At 53.0% G+C, this 19,219-nt stretch overlaps 1 pseudogene; it reads right to left on the bottom strand.

Moving 5' to 3' along the window:
• Positions 1 to 17,734: 17,734 nt before the first annotated feature.
• Positions 17,735 to 19,219, bottom strand: LOC123284931 (serine/threonine-protein kinase MARK2 pseudogene; annotated as a pseudogene).

Here is a 19,219-nt window from a genome sequence, read left to right on the forward strand (position 1 = left end):
GCACGTTATTTATTTAGTTCCTTTTTGCTATCTGCCTTCCCCACTAAAATGTAAGCTCTTCATAGGCAGGGAGTTTATTCACTGCTGTGTCCTGAGCATCTCATTCTGTGCCAGGCTCACAGAAGGTGACTCAATAAATTTGCATGGATTTGTTGAATGAATCAATGAGGCATTGTCGGGAGAGGTGATCCATGGGCCCTGAGCACCCCTGCACCTTCACATGGGACAGGCCAAGAACACCAGGTCCTGACTGCTCATTACCCAGCCGTAGCTCAGAGTTGTGTTTGCACAGAGTGACCTTGACAGATGAGGTACCTCTCTCCCTGGGCAAAGGGCAACTTGCATCTACTTACTATGAAAGTGGTGAATCGTCCGAGCTCAGTGTCCCTTTCTTGTAACACAGCCCACTCTCTGTGCAGGCGTCCATCACGGGCCCTTTCTGTCTCCCCCGTGGGACTTGGGAAATATGGAAAGCCAGAACAAATGAACAGAGAGCTCAAGCTACAGCTTCTGCCCAGGGAAATAAAGTGTTTTGTCTCTGACCCATGAGTCTCATGTCTCCTGAGAGCATCTGTGAAACAGTTACAGGGCAACTTGTTAGCTCACAAGGAGGGAAAATTCCAGACCCTGTGCAGTGCTTGACAGGCATTTGGTTTGCTGATTTTTAAAGTATTAGCAGAATTCTTTTGCCCTTTTGAGATTATTTCCTTGGTATATTTTCTCCCAAAGTTAGTAAGTAAGTTAAAATGTAGAGACAGTGTGATTGTTCTTTTTACATATTTCCAAATTGTATCTCAGAGAGTTTTAATGGATTCACTGTTCTCTTGGCCCTGGCTTTGGAGAAACAAGAGAGAGACGGACAGCTTTGCCAAAATCAATTTGTTATCATTAGAAGAAAAATGTTTAATTGGTATATAATGATATATTTTACCTGTTTTGATTTGCATTTCTTCAATAGCTAAAAACCTGCATTTTTCCTCATGGTGGTTTATTATCTATATATCCTTGTGTGGAAGCTGTTCCTGCTCTTTTAACTACCTTATGCAGGAGCCTGAGTGCTGAACTTATGAATATTGATCAATTTCAATGTAATTAGCAGATTTTCATCCATGGTGTTGTCACGGTTTTTCCTTTGTCATTTCTCTCCTTGCATTTATTCTATTACATTTTGTTGAGTAACTTTTTCTTTCATATAGTAGGACACATTGACCTTATCTCCATCAATGTCCTTAATTTACCCTGTAATCATAAGTTGCTTTCTTGCCCTTTATTTCTGTTATTGAAGTTTACGAATAGATTGAGGAATTTGACCCTCTAATTCCTCTAGAGTCGTTATTCTGACGTAGCAGGAGACGGTGGTTGAGCCTTCTCGAGCCTGTGCATGTGTAATTCTGTCCAGTGAAGCCCGGCCCTGATTATTGAGTGCACGAGCCTGTGCCATTGTGATGGTACAAAGGTGGGTAAGAGGTTGTCCAGATCTTGGAGGATCTTTCACCGACCAGAGAACAAAACCTTCCTATCTGATAAGCAGAATGCAGCAAAATGTGCTAACAGCTGATGAGAGTTTAAACGAAGGTTTCTGGGTTTGCTGAGGAGACAAATCACCTGCGATGAGGAGGACCGGAGAAGGTCTCTGGAGGGAGGCAGCTTTGGACCTGGACATTAAAAGATGGGAGGATTTTCACCAACAGCGGTGGGGAGGGAGCAGGAAGGAGGCAAACCCAGCAGGAGGAAGAGGGCAAGCAAAGGCTTGGAGGCAAAAGAAGAAGAAAACAAATCAATCAGGGCAGCAGAAGGTCATCCAGAAGGCCCAGCATGGACCCCATGACAGTTCCTTCGCTTCTGGTTTGTCAGCTTTTGCTTTTAAGGAAAACATAGTAGAACATTTCTATCCTCTTTAGTCAGCGGATCCTACTAGTTCTCTTTAGTACGTTCATGTGTCTCCCACGCTTAGCTTTTTCTGCTGTTATTAAAAAGCATTCCTTCCTTGATGTTATTGCCCTTGTGTTCTTACAGATGATTTCTAACATCATTTTATCAGGCTTTCTTCCTATTGGTTCATCAAGTCTCAAACCAAGTGTTACCTCCTTTGAGAAGCTGGTCTGATCCCCACCTCTGCCCCATCCTGACTCAGCCGCTACCCTTCCTTTGGCTGACCCCTGAAGCCAGGCCTGCGACTGGGACAGGTTCCTGCTTCTCCACTAAATGGCAGCATCCCTGAGAATACGGGCCTCTCCCTGCTCTTCCTCCTGGAGTCTACACAGGGCCTGGTGTGGCTCAGTAAACCTGCACGAATGAATGAATGAATGAATGGGTGAAGACAGCTACAAAGAGAACCGAGAACCATCTCAGTGAAGATGGAGAGCAGCGAGGGTGTGTAAAGACATCAGGGAAGGCGACTGATCATAGAAGGTGAGGAGATGGGACCTGCTAAGCATGAAGCCAAGGAGAAGCAGAGAAACAGCAAAAGAGAGGGGAGGAAAGATAGAGTTTCAAAAAAACTGGAGAAAACATGTTTGTAGTCAGGACAGGGTTGAGAAGAAGTGTGTGTGTCCCAGCTCAAACATCACTGTCTCAAAAGGGTCTAATTCATTAGTTCTCAAATTTCAGCGGATGTCAGAGTCACCTGGAGAGCTTGTTAAAACACAGGTTGCTGGGACCATCTCCAGAGTGAGGACTGAGCTGGGGGCCAAGAGTTGCCTTTTTAACAAGCTCCCAGGTGATGTTGGTGCTGCTGGTCCAGGGAACCATTAGTCTAAAGGAGGTCTCCAGCCGTTCTCCATCCACTCTCCATTTTCCTTATGTGACTCATCAACCTCCGTTGTATGCCAAGCGCTTTACATAAATTAACACATGTAATTTTCACAACAACCTTATGAGATACTTTTATTACCTCCATTCTATACATGAAGGAAGAGACAGAGAAATTGAATTATGGACCAAAATCATGTACTTAGTTAAGCTCTAAAGTCTGTTTGACTACAAGACCAATTTGAAATGCTATAAAGAATTCCCATGGGGTCTGTCAGCTGTGGGATCTTGGACAAGCTCCTTACCTCTGTATGCCTCAGTGTCTTATAAAATGGGGATTCTAGAAGCACAAATCTCATAGGGTTATTGGGAGGATTAAAGGAGTGAATTCACAAGAGCCATTATAATTATGATCTGAAGTGTCCACGATTCTTAGGGGTCTACCCTCCCAACTAGAACATAAATCCCACAAAGACGAGAAGTTTGTCGTGTTGGTTGCTGGGACCCCAGAACCTAGAACAAAACTTGATGCTCACTAGACGCTCCATAAATATATCTTGTTGTGTTTTTTGCCAGACGACCTTTCCTCTTAAAATCAATAGTATTAATATTTTTGAGATTCAGTTTTTATTATATTTGCATTTGAACATCTAAATGCATTGACTACCTCCATCGAGGTCAGCTTCTCAGCCTAAGCACTATAGACACTTTGGGCTAGATAATTCTTAGTTGGGGAGGAGCCGTGTTGTAGGATGTTTAGAAGCATCTTTGACCTCTGCTCACTAGATGCCAGTAGAAACTCCCCAGTTGTGACAACCAAAAATGTCTCCAGACATTGCCAAATGTCCCCTGGGGAATCACAATTGCTGCACTGAGAGCCACTGACAGATAATTCAGGTGTCTCTCTCCAGCTGGCGTCTTCCCTCTCAAATGTCCCGCTTGACCACAGGAAGCCTTAATTCTACCAGGTTCCCCTCTTGCAGTTTCCCAGAGAATGTTCCTCAACGTTGGCATGGATCCCCATGTGATAACCGATATTCTTTACAAGGACTTACACAGAGAAAACCGTGGGGTGCTGAATATGGCTGTTCGGAATCAGCCTATTGCAAGGATTGACCATCGCCCTCCATGTGCAGGCCCTTGAGGATTTCTCACCTCCCTGGAGTTCCAGCCTCGTCCCTCCGTCCTCACATCCCAGCCCGTTTCTGGGGTGTCTGGCCGTCCGAATGTCTACTTGCATCGGAAACAAGTGTTCCTCCCAAGGCCTTGCCTTAGTCCCTCCGCTCACCTGGGCAAAAGCAACACCCCAGAGACGGACGTTCCCTGAAATCAGAGTGATTCAATCTGCAGTGACACCTACTGGGAAGCTTTACAAAGAAAGCATGAAATGAAGACATGCCACTTCATCCCTCCTGCTACCGTCCCAGCTCCATTTGGCTCCTAACACAGATGGTTAAACTTTTGAACAAGAATGCTTCTGCTTGCACACACACACACACACACAAACACACCTCAAGAACAAATAAAATTTTTTAAGGACAGCGTAATCTAAATCCACATTTGGAGGAGTATTTTTCCCCCAAAAGGAATGCGATCTGCAGAGAAGCATTCCACACACCATGAAAATGCTCTGTTATGGGGCCATGCAGACCAGTTTCCCCACTGTGCTTCCTGAACCTCTGTTCCAGAAAGGATTGCTCCTTTCCCTTGGCATAACCAAATCACTCAAAGGAACTGCCTGCCAGCAAAGGTGAAATTCAGGCCTCCCTGACCAGAGAAACCAAAAAGGTGCCTGCAACTGTCAGATGGCCTTTTCCCCTCCTCACACCCACTGCTTGTCTTGGTCAAGGTTTTAAAAAGCGTATGGGCTATTCTCAGCTAGGTACCCATTCCATCTATAGTTGGAAATACACCTCCAAAGATATCCTCTAGACATTAACACATGCCCCGGTGTCATCTACCTTTAAAAAACTGTTTTTAACCACATTTCTTCAATTATGTTTTACATTGAAATTTAAAGAGAGTTTATTTCTCTCCTGTGCTATAAACTACCATTATCGGTCCTCAGCCATCCAGAGATTGGGTTGTGTTGGGTTGAAGATGCGGTCTTTCTAACCTGGAACACAGGAGGCAACTGATCTGGGTCTGATATTGGTCCCAGCCTCCCCACCGCTGTGGCTTTGCTATAAAATAAAAGTGGGCAGAAGTAATTTCTGCTTGTCTCCAACCCACTACCAAAGCACTGTTAATGATCGGATGCCGATGGAGAAGAGAGAACACGTTCAGGAGAACGCTAGCTGTAATTGGCATTGTTTTTCCACTGTGTGGGAGTTGAAGCTAATTTGTTTGCAGGAATGTGGGGAGAGATGGTGCCTTAGAGTAAGTGTTCCTCCTTTTACTCTTGGAGTTTTAATTAGCAGATGGGCTCTTTTTTCCCCCTAGCTGCTTTCTTTTACACGGTGGAAGGTAGGGTTTAGTTTTTTGATTTTTTTTTCCCCATGCATTCAAAGCTCGACTGTTAAAAAATCCATCCTTTCTCACTAAAGCAAAGTGCTCTAGCAAAGACTCTTGGTGTCTGGGTTTATGGGTGTGGATGTAGGTGAAAGTATTGGGCTAGAGATATTAATTTGGATGTCAGTCAGAGACTGGAGAATGATGGAGGGAGTGCGGACAGACAGGAGAAGGACAGAGCCCCGGGCCCTCCACCACAAGCAGTGGGGAAGATGAGGGGACCGAGTGAAGGACACTGGGAGGAGCAGCCAGTGGAGGAGGAGGAAAACCGGGAGAGTGAGGGCTCCTGGGAGCACGGAAGGCAGTGTCTCAAGGCGGAGGGAGCGGTCCACTCCGTCAAGCGCTGAGAAGTCCATGACCGCGGGGTTTAGCACAGTGCTTGTGTCTGCACAGAGAGAAGCTCCAGAGCGACCGGCAGCAACTTCAGGGTAACGAGGGAGCGGAACCCTGGGAGGGGATTAGCTTTATACAGCCCATTCCATTTCCTTTATCAAATTAAAAATATCTCTGAAGCGAGTATGGTTAAAGTTGTATTTACTTCTATTTATCTGGGTATTGGATTCATGAGTGTTTATTACATTATTTCCTTTATTTTTCTATATGTTTAAAATGTTGCCTAATTACAAAGAAGAAAAACCATTTATACATAAATATTTAAAATATATATGCATAAAATATTTTTAGAATGATGCCCAAGAAACTGGTAAATAGTTGTCACTGGCATGTTGGCATGCGTTATGACTTTCGTGGGCCCTAGGCAAATTTGCCTCTTTTAAAAAATATTTAAAATTATGTTTTATAATTGCCTTGGTATAAAGACAAATATTCAGGCTGGATTCCTTATTATATGTTCATTATTGTTATATTCATTTTTTCCTCTGATTGTAAAAGAAATTAAAATTAAAACATTTCTGGGAGCCCCTGAAAGTCTTGTGGTCATGTGTGCGGTGGCCTGTGGACAGGAGGACAGAGGACAGAAAGAGGAGTGCTGACTCTCCTGGCCCCTCCCTGCCAGGCCTGGATCCAGAGGGAGGCTGCGTTCCTACATGGCCACAGCTCCTGCCAGGTGGCCCCTCAGGCTCCTGCTGGGCTGGGCCTGGTCCCCCACCCTTGCCGGCCCCCTAGCCCTGCCCATACCTGCAGTCCCGCCAGGGCCTCTCTGCAGATAGCCCTCGGGAGGGCCCTCTGTGCTGGCTGGCCCCTGGCTGACCCGCCTCCACACCCTGGATAACGTCCTGCTGGACTTGGGATGGGCTGAGGTTCCTCCCTTGTCCCCAGCCCAGCCCCACCCACCATGGCCTAACTTAGGGTTTAAAACTTCCACTTCTGCTGGAGGCATCAAAAGGCAGCTGTTTAAGAGGCAAGTACTACCTGGACCCGTTACCAATTGGTGCAGCGGAAAGTCAGACACATCTGAACTTGAATCCTGAGTGACTTCGGGCAAGTCACTTAACCTCTCTGAGTCTCAGTTCTCTCCTTTGTAAGTGAGGGCACTTGGACCACCTTCTTGGATTGTTGTGAGGAGTAAATGGATCAGCAGCGAGCCCGGCACACGGCAGACACCAGGAGCAGGTCTCTGGGGAGTTTAGCATCTGACTGACCCCACGTGACCCGCCGCGGGGGAGGGCAGACACCGCTGTCCCCATTTACAGAGAAGATGAGTCCAGAACAGCAGCAAGGGCCCCAGCAGGACTGGAACTCAGGGGTCCCAGCGCCCAGGCCGGGCCTCCACCACCTACCTTCTTTATTTCTTTGTCTTCAGTATTTGCGTTTCTCCTACTCCATCCCTCAAGGGTTTGCTGTCACCTATAATAATTTAAAAAATAATTCTTAAAACTTTGGTGCATCCAAGGACACTATAAAGAAAGTGAAAAGACAACCTATGGAATGGGAGAAAATGTTTGCAATTCATTTACCTGCTAAGGTTCTAGTATTCAGCATATTTAAAGAACTCTTTAAATTCAATGGTGAAAAGACAAATAACTCAAGTAAAAATCAGCAAAGCATTTGACTAGACATTCCTACAAAGAAGATATACAAATGGCCAATAAGTACACGGCAAAACACGCAACATCACTTGTCATTAGGGAAATGCAAATCAAACCTCAAAGAGAGAACACATCACGGCCACCAGGCTGACTTTAATCAAAAAGATGGCCAATAACAAGTGTTGGCGAGGATGCGGGGAAATCAGGACCTTTGTACATTGTCAGTGGGAATATAAAACGGTTCAGCCACTCTGGAAAACATTTTGGTGGTTCCTCAAAAGTTGAACATGCAGTGACCAGGGCCAACCCCGTGGCGTGGTGGTGAAGTTCGGTGCACTCTGCTTCAGCTGCCTGGGTTCACGGTTTCGATCCTGGGCATGGACCTATACCACTCATCCCAAGGTCTGGAAGCAGTGCTCGGGCCAAAATGACTCCAAAAGCTTCTTGATGGGAGGGGGCTTCTGGCTGTGGTCGGGCAGCAAGCTCCTTGTGGTGTCTGAGGGCCCACTGTGTGCTTGCTCAGAGTGCTCAGAGAAGAAAGTACAGAGGCTGGGCCCAGAGGTGTTCACAAACCAAATACTGATGAGGCAGCCAGGCAGACAGAGAATCATAGCTGATGGGCTGTTTCCATGGGTGAGGGGTGGGGGTCGGGGCAGAGGCCCATGTCTGCTGGGGAACTAGTTAAGGGCAGAGAATATTTAACTGAGACTTGAAGGCTGTACCAGTGAGATAGGAGTTTGGCCGAAGTAACAGGAAACTCTACCAAGAGTGGCTTAGACCACAAAGGCATCTAATGTTAAATGTTTAAAGACCACGTGAGAGATGGGAAGTCCAGAGGTGGTCTGGCAGCCCAAGAATGTCATCAGTGACTCAGAAGCCACCCCCTCTCTACTCCACCATTAAGAGAATGTTGGTGTCACTCCCTCATGATTATAGTGTGGCTGCCTCCAGTCCAGCCACCACATCTGCACAGTCAGGGCTCAAGCCAGAAGCAGGGGCGCATCTTCCTCCCTGCCCATCTCTTTCTTTTCAGGAAGGGAAATCTCTCACAGAAGCCCCCACAGATTTCCTCTAACATCTCATTGGCCAGAACGAGTCCTTGCCCCGACCAATCACCAGAGGTGGGAGTTGGGGGGCAGTTGCTTGGACCAACTGTCATTCCTCCAAACTGAGCATCCACTGGAAGAAGGCAGGGTGGGGTGGGCAGAGGCTTCTGTGTGAGCAACCAACTCGATCCTGCTGTAAAGGAGAAATGGATGAAGGAGCTGAGGTTTCAAAGACAAGGGAACAGAAGAGCAGGAGGAACAGGTGCAGAGGTGGGAGACGAGCCGGCGGCGGGATGACTGTGGTTCGTGACTGCCTGAGCACAGCGCAGGTGGGAACAGGGCAGCAGGGCCTCGTATGATGTTTGATGTCCAGAGGGAGGCGTGCCCTGGGCAATAGGGAGCTACCGAGAGACCCTGAGCAGAGAGCGAGAACAGGCACAGCCGGGAACCCACAGGTGTGCAGAGGTCCCTGTGCTTCAGGAACTGAGCAGGGCCATTCTGTGACAGGTAATAATGTTGCTGATGACCCCAGAGGCCTCTGTTCAAACAGATGATGATAACTGACACGAGAGAGTAAACACAACCTTAGTGAATGAATTTGCTAGTGGCAGAGATCTGTTTCTGGACATTAGGATGCACACACGCAGCCCGGTCCTTTAGGAAGCTCGGTCGTCACATCTGTGATGCCCACACCTCACCTCTCGCATCGGCCCTGAGCCATTGCACACCCCTCAGATCCCCAAAAACACACAGCGTAGGTGTTGTAATTTACACAGGACGCATCCACCTCTGAGGATGAGGGTGACTGCGTCCGTGCTTACAGAGGAGAAAACCGAGGCTGGAAGTGGCTCAGGGGCTTGCTGGTGAATGGCGGGGGTGGGATTTGAACCCAGAGCCTGTCTTTCCCAATCCACCGTGCTGCTTTACGACTTCAGAGCCAGGATGTTTGCTAAACCCGAGGGGGATCAGAACCGCTGCCCAATCCAGCACTCCCCCAGAGGGCAGAGAGCGGGTGGAGGGCTCTTCCCCATGCAGCGCTCACCCACGGGACCCCACAGACATGTCATTCATCACCATCCAGGGCCTCCGGGGCCGAGCAGGAGGAACGCCCTGCACCCGCGGCGACCACTGTCCATGGGGTGACACGTGGGCGGGTGTGCTGCTGGTTAGGCCTCACAGTCTGGTCCATGATCCAAAGGACAGCACCCCGGCTAAGGCCAGCTATGTCCACACAGTCACATCCTGGAATTGAGGGGTGCCTGGGGCTTCAGTTGGCCAATTCTGGCCTTAAAAGGCAAACTGCTATCATCCAGGATGCTGATTTCTTTAATTAAATTACACATTTACGACCCAAAAGCCAAGCCCCTTTCCCTGTTCCCTTCGAGCTCTCAGCCTCTCAGCTTTTATTGCTGTCCAGGGCCAAGTTCTTAGCTTCAAATTGAGTCCCATTGTGCACGTAAATACTGGTCCTTCCACATGTCAACTTCAGTACAAGAGGCCCTCCCATCACCCCCTCCCCGGGATGCTGCCTCCGCCCTGGGTGCATGGCTCTTTACTGCGACTCTGGAGCTGAGGATTCAGAAGGAGGAGGCTGGGAGGGGTCTGCCCCCTGGCATGGCAGGGAGCGGTGAGGGCTCACCTCTAAAGCCTCAGCCGGCTGGAGCCACGGCCAAGGCCAGGCAGTTCAGAATAAGGCAGTTACGTGCGTCATCCCTGCCACCTCTGGGACGGCAGGCCCTCAAGCACGGCTGTCAGCATGAGAGCGGAGGGTGCTGTGGGCCCGGACCCGCCATCCAGAGTGCAGGGGTGAGAGGTGAGGGCTCTGGAGTGCGAAGCTGGCTCCACCATGCTCAGTTACTAAGGCAAGATGGGCCTCAGCTTTCTCATCTGTAAAATGGGCATCTTGGAGTCTCTCCCTCCTGGCATGGGGATTAAATGAAGTGCAGGGAGAGCCCGGGAGCGGGCTGGGCTGAGTCCTGCCCTGGGGCACGCTGTCACTGCTGTTCTCAGGACTGTCTTCTGGGGCAGGCTGGCTTTTTCTGTAAAGGGTGAGAGTAAATACATTAGTCTTTGGGGGACCTGTGGTCTCTGTCACGACTGCTCAAATCTGCTGTCGTAGCACAACAGCAGCACCAACAGTGGGCAGTCCAGGCTCTCAATCCTGCTTTCTGGGAGGGGTCCAGGCCCTCGGACTCCCAGTCTTACACACTAGTGTTTCCAGTAGTGGGCAGGGCTGCCTTCTGATAAAACTGTAGTTGCCTGTGATGGCTGACCCCTGGTGCAGGAGGCTGGCTAAGGGGAGGGGGGTAGGGGGGCGTGACTCCCCTGAAGTCATGGGGCAGAAGTCATGTGCTCTGGAATCCACGTCTCCCAGCCCCAAGTTGGTGGTCAGTTTGTAAATCCTGCCCCTGGGGGGCCCTGCAGCTGAAACACGAGTTGGGGGAGGGCTCTGTTCCTTGCTGTGAACTGAGTTGTGTGGAACCGGGAATTCTGCCAAGTCACAGAAGCTCAGTGCAGACTTCCTGGAGCTGCGACCTGCCCCTCCTCACTGTCACTGATGAGGGAAAGGCCTGGGCAGGGGACCGGAGGACCTGTGGGATTGCACCTGCCCTCGTCAAGGAGCAGGTCTGGGTGACCCGGGCACAGGTGATGGAAGGAGAAGGTCCCGGGAGGGCTGGCTTTTGCCCTTTGAGGGAGGGCCTCCTGTGTGCCAAGCACAGAACCTTCTGAGTCAGGTCTGGAAAGCTGGGCACAGAGAGATGAGGGAAAGCTTCCAGGTCACACAGGCGGTAGGGGCAGAGCTGGGGTCTGACACAGACCTGATGCCCGGGCCCACACCCTTTCCACTTTCCCAGGAGCCATCGAGATCCTACATGTTAGTGTCCCTCAGAGGGGCGCTGAGTATCGGCAATGGGAGCCTTCCCTGTCTTAATAAGCTGAGTCGCCATCAGAGGGAACACAGAGACATTGTCTGCGTGCCACCCGGCCGGCTGTTCCACATCATCTGTCCGCACCATCCGCAGTGCCGGGGGCTGCTCCCAGCCAGCCTGAGCACACGTGCCCGAAGCTTAGTCCTGGCTCCATCCTGCGCTGGGTCGCTGAGTCCTCCGAGCTCAGTCCTCCCGTCCGTGGGGCCGGAATCAGTAACTACTCCACGAGGATCCAGGAGGATTAACCGGGCTAAGAGGTACGAAATCCTTGCGGCCGCGGGGCACACAGGGCGCTGGGGGTCTATTGCACCAGTCTTGTTATTTCTCTCCCCTTTGATGAATGAGGAGGAGACCCCGGGGGCAGGGCTTGTCCCCATTCTCACCGCTGCCCAACTGTGGGTGGTGCCCAGGCTGGACTCCGTCCCCTGCCCCTCCTGAGTGTCCCCACTGCCACGCCTCAGCTGCTTGGAAACTCGGTGAGGCTGCCCCACTTCCTGAGGCCCCTGTACCTCTCCCCTCCTCACCTGGCATCTCCCCAGGGGTGACTCCAGCGCCCTCCAGCCCCAGGCCCTAGGCCCCAGGCCCCACGCCCTGCCATGCTGGATGTGAATGAAGCAATGGACATGCACTGCGCCTCCTGCACAGTCTGAGGGCACTCAGCATCCCAGTCCTGTCCGAGGCCCCGGGAGCCCAAGGGCGCAGGGTCTGAGTCTTCAGTCATGCATGAATTCATCTCACAGTTCTCAGCACCTGCTTTGCCATGTGGTTACTGGGAATGGAGAGATTAGGCAATCACAGGCCAGCTGGGCAGAAAGGGGACCCGTGGATGTTCATGGTGCAGCATGAGGACAGGGTGACCAAGGGCTGACCTCGTAACCATTCTCGGCCTCGGTTTTCTCATCTTTAAAACAGGAATAGCAAAACCTACATCACATGGCTGTTGTTGAGGAGAGCGGCAGCCTGGTCCTCTGCCAGAGACTGTCCTAAGCACTTTAAAAACACAAACTCCCTTGATCTACATGAAAATTCTACGACATAGGTACCACCATTATCAGCCCTTTTTGCAGATGAGGAAACTGGGGCACAGACAGGTGAGGTAACTGCCTCAGATCACGGAGCCCGGGCGGTCCAGCTCCAGCATCCAGCTCTTGGTTGGTGCCCTCATGGGGTGTCTGGGGCCTCCTGTCACCCTTTACTGGGACCCACGGCCACAGCCTGACGTCAGTGTGACTATTCATGGGGGCGGGGTGGGGGCACCACCAGCCGGTTTCTCCAGGCACTCCTTTCCTATGAGACAGGCAGCTCAAGGGGCTGTGTTGTATTCGCTGCTGGTTACCCAGGCCCAAGTCCAGGCCACCACATTGCCAAGTCTGAATGGATGTTTGTAGAATGAATACCCACTGTCTGTGTTTAGCGTGCACTGTGCCCACCATGTCCTTATCTGCACTGCACACCTGGCTGCATGACTGTCACCTCTAGCAGTCGCTGTGCCAAGGACAGCCAAGGGGACTGGAGCTGCTCAGCCGGGGGCAGGGAGCCCTGTGGATGCCCCAAGTGTCTCCTGGGCTGTCCAGGGCCAATTCACAGGGCGGCTGAGCTAGCTTCCTGGAACAGCAGTGAGCTCCCTGCCGCTGGGGATGTGCAAGTAGGTGTTTGGGGGTGTTCCCTGAGGATGACTCAGTATCCAATGGGGCACGGGCTCAGACAGCTTTCAAAGTCCATTTGAGGTCTGTGTCTCTGCAGGCAGCACAGAGCAGTAGTTAAGGACATGGGCCGTGGGGCCTGGGATATAGCAAGGTTTCCTGCCCTGTGACCTTGAGCAAGCCCCTCCCCTCTCTGTGCCTCAGTGTTGTCTTCTGTAACAGAGAGCTAATAATGGGCTCCCGGGAGTGCTAAGAGCTGCTCTCCTCACCATCTCCATCATCTCAGAGGAAGGGAGGAAGGAGCCTGGTCCAGGGGCAGGGTGACATCGGGGAGCCCCAGTCACATCTGCTCCACTCCCCACACCATGAACATCTTGCATCTGAGCCGTTGTGTGTGCTGTTCCACCAAGCACACCCACACCCTGTCCCCTACCCCACCCAATCAAATCGTGGTGATGTTTGAGGCCACCCCAGATCCCATTGGATGTCTCCTCCCTTCTCGCTGAAGCCATCCACATCCCTGCCTCCTCCTCTGGTGCTATCTGGTCTCTTGTGGACAGAAGCCCAGGCTTTCTCCTCCTCATAGTTGCCTGAGCTCCCAGCCTAGGACCAAGTACACAGCAGGCACTCAATACACGTTTAAGGCTGCAGGGTCCCATTCACTGTGCTCCAACATGAGGGCATTCTGTTCTCTTTCCCACGGGTGCCCTGAAAAATGGCAGTGCACAGAGTGAGCCTAGTTGGGCTCACAGAGAAGTGGAGGGATGTACCACGTGTGTGTGTGTGGCGGGGGGGGGGCCCTGGGCAGCACCACCTGCCACAGGGGCTGCAAGAAAGGGCGGCTCCCCTAAGAGCCCAGCCCTCCATATGGCAGCCAACCACCCAGCAGCCTGAAGGCTCCCATTCTCTCCTCCGGGGGCTGAGCTGCCCCTGAACATCCACGAGGAGGCACTAGGTGGGGTCCGAGGGGAGTGGAGGCTGCAGGGCCAAGAGCATCCAGAGTCCAGGCCACCTCAGGCAGCCACTCCTGAGCCCACCCCGGGCCAGGCATCTGAAACCAGCAGCCTAACCTGGGGCCCCGTGGACATCTAGATTTTAAAAGTTAATGCTAACATTTAAAAACTGGAAGATTACAGGCAAAATTCCAGGGGTCTAGCTTATTTTATGTATGAAATGAGAGGATGTGGCCACCTGTGACAGTCCCTCAAGGCAACGCTCTTCTGGAGCTGAGCGGGAGCCGCTCTCTGGACAGAGCTTGTGCTCCCAGCTCACCACAGTCCCCACCACTCCCTAAGCTTCTCCCTGCCCAGGTCCTCCCAAGCCTCTGCCAGCCGGCCTGACCCCTGGAGGCATCTGAGTTTGTTGTCCTCCCGTTAGCCCCGTGGAGCTTCACTTCTTCACCCGGGACGTGACCACAGCAGTGTCCAGCCTGGGTTAGATGCACGGGGAATGCAGCCTCAGAGCCGTCCAAGGTCACGCAGACTTAGAAAGCTGGTCTGCCGGTCTCTCACACAAGCAGATGGGCCAGCCTCAGGCGATGACAACCAGGTGACCTAAGCACAGAGCGGGCTGCGTGTGTCATGGTGGGGGTGGGGGTACTGGACAGGCAGGCTGAGGAACAGATGCCAGAAGGGCAGAGTCTCACAGGGTGAGGGCACTGCTGTCTGGAGAGCAGAGCAAAGGCGCTCCTGCTGGAGGACCAGCTCGTCCTAAGGCCTGGAGGTGCTGCAGGATGAGAAACACAGCTTGTACATGACAGAGGGGGACTCCGGAAGCCACCACCCTCATGTGTGGAGGCCCCTGGACTCCCACTCCTCCCGGCTTGAACCCCACCCTGGCAGCTCTGTCTCCATCTAAGTCTCTGTCTCCCCTCCTCCTGTTGCCCCAAGGCCCAGCCCCTGAGCCAGCTCCTCCTCAGCGTCCTGTGCTTTCCACATTGTCCTGTCTTGGCTCAGACACCATAGATGCATTCCCTCCCTTGAAGTGATAATTAAATTACTGAGGGGTATCCTCATGACATGTCCTCAAAGGTTAAAAAGAATTAACACTGGAAAAAAAGTCCAGACTGCTAATGCCCTAAATGAGCACAGGGTGAGAGAAGGCCGCTCAGGTTCCTGGGAATGAGGAGCCCTGGTCCAGGAGGGAGACAGGGAGGGGGTGAGCTTGACCCCCATGCGGCCTGTGGGTAATCCCCTCATGTCTTTGGGGTTTTACCCATTGTCATGTGTCTGAGCCCATTTCTGCATCTGGCCCAGAACCCCCCGAGGGCTCACAGGTTGGAGAGCTCATCAGAGTGTGATCACAGCACTGAGGGCCCAGGTGAGGCCAGAGGGGCTGCAGGAGGGGGTGGGCATCAAGAACGGCTTCATGGAGGAGACGAGGTCTGAGCTGGGTCTCCAAGGACCCGCCATCATCTAGCCAGGGCCTGGCACCAGGCAGGAACCAAACACATGATGAGCAAATGAGTGAGTGAACGAATGAACAGGCACCCACCTAACAGACAGAAGGAGGGGCAGCCAGCCCAAGCCGAGGCTGAGACACAGGTCTCCTGGGGAATGTGGGGAGCGGCTGCTGTGGGCACCTGCCTCACCCCCTTTATGGCCGTCCTGCTGCCACAATAGCTGTGCTCTGCCCGCTCGGGAGCCCTGGTCTGACCTCTGCTCTGGGAGGCTGCTTGCCATTCCCAGCTATACCTGCCTGTGTCACCTCCGTGTCCCCATGTGTACGTATATCAGCCTCTTGGGGATTTGTGAAGAGGGGGAGGTTGGTGTGTAGCCCAAGGCTGAAGATGGAAGGGAGAGGGTCACGGGGTTCCTGAGGTGGTGGATCCCAGGGGTTGGGGGTCATCAGTCGAGCAGGGTGGGGAGGAGCACTGCCTGGGGGTGGAGGAGTCCACTTGTGGGGATCCGTCACCCAGAGGGGCTTCACAGAGAGGAGGCAGACTTGGGGAGAGGGTTGAACTCCGAGTGGGACATGCTGACTTCGAGAGGCTCAGGGACACCCAGACAGAGAAGTCCAGGAGAAGCTGGATGTGGGGGTGAAGGTGCAACAGAGGGTCAGGGTCAGAGCTTGAGACCCAGAGGAGATGGGTCAGAGGGGCAATGGAGGGGCTGGAGGACCTCGAGGATGTTCATCCAGTGGGGTCGTCAACCGGGAGAGTGCTGTGTTGATTTCACAGCCTCCTGGTGCCTGACACAGCTGGGCCCAGGGAGGCCATTCAATGAACATGTATGACTTCGCCCAAATTTGCCTGGTTCTACTTTAAATAATAGACTGGAATAGAATTTGTTGAACTCAGGTTAATTAGCTAGAAAGGTGAAGGCAAGGATTACAAGCAAAAGCGCAATTTGGATTCGAGACAAAACTAAGAATCCACACTAGTAACTAAGACTCTCCAACATGCAGCCCACTGTGGCCTCAGGGCCTTTGCACTTGCTGGTCTTGCAGCCTGCAACTCTCTACCCTCTGCATTGCTTACTCCCTAAAGATCTTCAGGAATTTGTTCAAACGTCCTTCCTGACTTTTTCTCCATGGTATACATCCCCGCCTGACTCTGTGTATATTTTACTTCTTTTTTCTCTTTCTCCCCAACTAGGCTGTCAGCAGATGAGACTGGAGACCTCTGCACGCTTCTTCTGCTGCTGTGCCCGGTGTCCACAGCTGGCCCAGCAGCAGTAGGGCCTCACTGATGTGCACTGGGTGAGTGAACGTGGCAGACCACACAGGAGCACATTTCTGGGAGTGCTAAGTGCTGTCTGCTCATTCACTGTTCATGAAGCCCTGCTCTGTGCCCAGCCCTGACTCCGGCTGGAGGCACGGATGGACGGCAGTGAAGGAGATGAGAAAACAAACTCTGCTGCTCCCATGGAGCCAACATCACAAAGGGGGACAAACAGTGAGCAGAACACAGCAGGTTAGAAGGCAGCAGGGTCACTGAGGAAAAGCAGGGCCGGGGGACCAGGGGAGGGGGGTGGGGGCAGTGGTGGGAGGAGACGAGAGAGGGGGAGGCCCAGATGGTGCAGGGCCTGGGGGCTCCTGTGAGGACCTTCCTCTGGGTGGGGAGAGTCATGGTGGGGTGCTGAGCAAGGGGCCGGGCCCTGAACACTGTGAGGGGAATGGGGTGGGTGACGGCAGGGAAATTGGGGTGGGGACGCTGTTGCTGTAGACGGAGCAGGCAGGGAAGGCTCCTCAGGTGACATCTGAGCTGATCCTTGTCTGGACCATGTGTCTAGCTTCTGTAACCTGATGCTTTAACATCTGTCCTGCGTGCACATGTGGACACGCCTTGTTCTGAATCCGATCAATTCGGCCTCCTGCCTCCCTCGTCATGCAGACCCGCCTTCCCCAGGGAGAACCCTCCTTCTTGGGCCCATTTTTCAAAAACAAACCAACCAATCCAGTGTCCATCCACACCCCAACTACCTCCTCTATTGGACACGTGTAGTCGAGGCCACTACCCCCTGCCCTTGTCCCCCACGGTGGTATCAGACAACTGGGACAGTCTCGTGCCCCAAAGCCTGTGAAGTTATTTAGACCAGCCAGTCCTGAGCCTGCTCACCCTGCCTCGCTGTTCCTTCCTCCAGAAACCACAGGAAAGGCTCCTCCTGCCCACAGTGTCCCCCACTCCCTCTGCCTCCTGACCACCCTGGGGCTTCCCTGTGGGGCCCTGCATGCCTTGGCATCCCCACTTGGGGAACCGTGAGCAACAAACTATCTTGTTAACGGTGTTGTCTCTTGAGCTGTTGGCCTTCCTGAACCTCCAGATTTCCATTAATATATTCTATTTTAAACCGGCCCTACAAGATATTTTGCAGGCACTTAGCGTAAACAAATGAAGAACAAATATCTGTTACAAGTGTACTATTTTACTTGAAATTAGAATTTATTTTCTTGGGGTTTAGGCAACAATAGCAGCCTCTCAGGAACTTTAAGAAGCTCCCAGCGGCCTGCCACCGGCCGTGGGTGGGGCCAGAGGGAGAGGTTGGGGTGCTCCCCTCATGCTGCCCAGCATGGAGGAGGTTGCCACAGCAGGTGACCTCTGGGCCACTTCGAATGTTGCTGGTGCTGTGGGTGGAGGGGAAGGCCCCAGGGCCACGCAGGGGGGTTGGGCTGGGGGTGGCGGTCCTGGACTCCAAGCCGGGTAGCAGACTCGCAGGCTCGGTGGCCTTCAGCTCTGACTCCGGGTTCACCTCAGGCAGCTGATGCTGGTTTTCGGCCCTGCAGAGCCAGGCAAGTAAGCCGAGTTTGGTGTGATGGCGTCTTCCTGCGCATACAGATGCCTTCAGCTGCACCGAGTAGGTGAGGGAGGAGCTGCGGCTGCTGGGGTCCATGGGGGGCACACAAGGTCTTACCACGATGGTGTGGCCCTCCATCTGTGGTTTCTTGCTGAGTATCAAGTATGTGGCCGTGATGGCATCGTATCTCCTGTGTTGTAAAGAATCTTCTGTCTCGCTGAAACCCATGCTCATTACTTTCGTTATCCAGGGGTCCTTGGTGTCAAAGGGCAGCTCCTTGTAGGGCCACAGTTTCTCTTGCCCCATATTCACCCAGCGGGCCTTCAGGATTTTCTTGAGAGTTATTCTCTTTCGTGGGTCGAAGGCGAGCATTTTGCCGAGGAGGTTCCTGCACTCCCAGGACAGGAACATCGGCAGCGGGAACCTCCCACTCAGCACCCGCCTGCGCACCGTCACCAGGTCACACCCCCAGAACGGCGGGGCCCCGGTGAGCAGGAAGAACAGCACCACGCCCAGGCTCCACACGTCCGCCGGGGGCCCGGCGTAGGCTCGGCCCTGCAAGGTCTCCGGGGCCGCGTACCAGGGGCTCCCGCACTGGGTGCTCAGCTCCTGGCCCAGGAACACGGCGCTGCTGCCGAAGCCCGACAGCTTCACGTTGCCCTCGCCGTCCACAAGGACGTGCTCCAGCCGCAGGTCCCGGTGCACCACGCCCTTCCGGTGGCAGTACTCCAGGGCCGAGGCGAGCTGCCGAAACTTCCCTCGGGCCTCGTCCTCCGCCATGGGGCCGCTCTTCCGGATGTGGTCCAGCAGGTCTCCTCCGCTCGCGAGCTCGCTGACGATGAAGGACGTCTGCTCTGTTGCCACGACCTCCAGCAGCTTGAGCACGTTCGGGTGACGCAGTGTCTTCAGGCTCTGGACCTCGCAGTGCAGCGCCTTTGCTCTGGAGGCGCTCTTCCCACTCCTCTCCACCATCTTAACCGCCACCTCGGTCCCGGTGGGCAGGTGCCGGGCCAGCTTCACCTTGCAGTAGCTGCTCTGCCCGATGGTCTTTAGCAGCTTGTAACTGGCTACATGGGTCTTACTGTTGCCAGAGGTGGCCGCCAGGCCCAGAGACAT

Source organism: Equus asinus, chromosome 4 (genome assembly GCF_041296235.1).
Source record: "Equus asinus isolate D_3611 breed Donkey chromosome 4, EquAss-T2T_v2, whole genome shotgun sequence".
Taxonomy (NCBI): domain Eukaryota; kingdom Metazoa; phylum Chordata; class Mammalia; order Perissodactyla; family Equidae; genus Equus; species Equus asinus.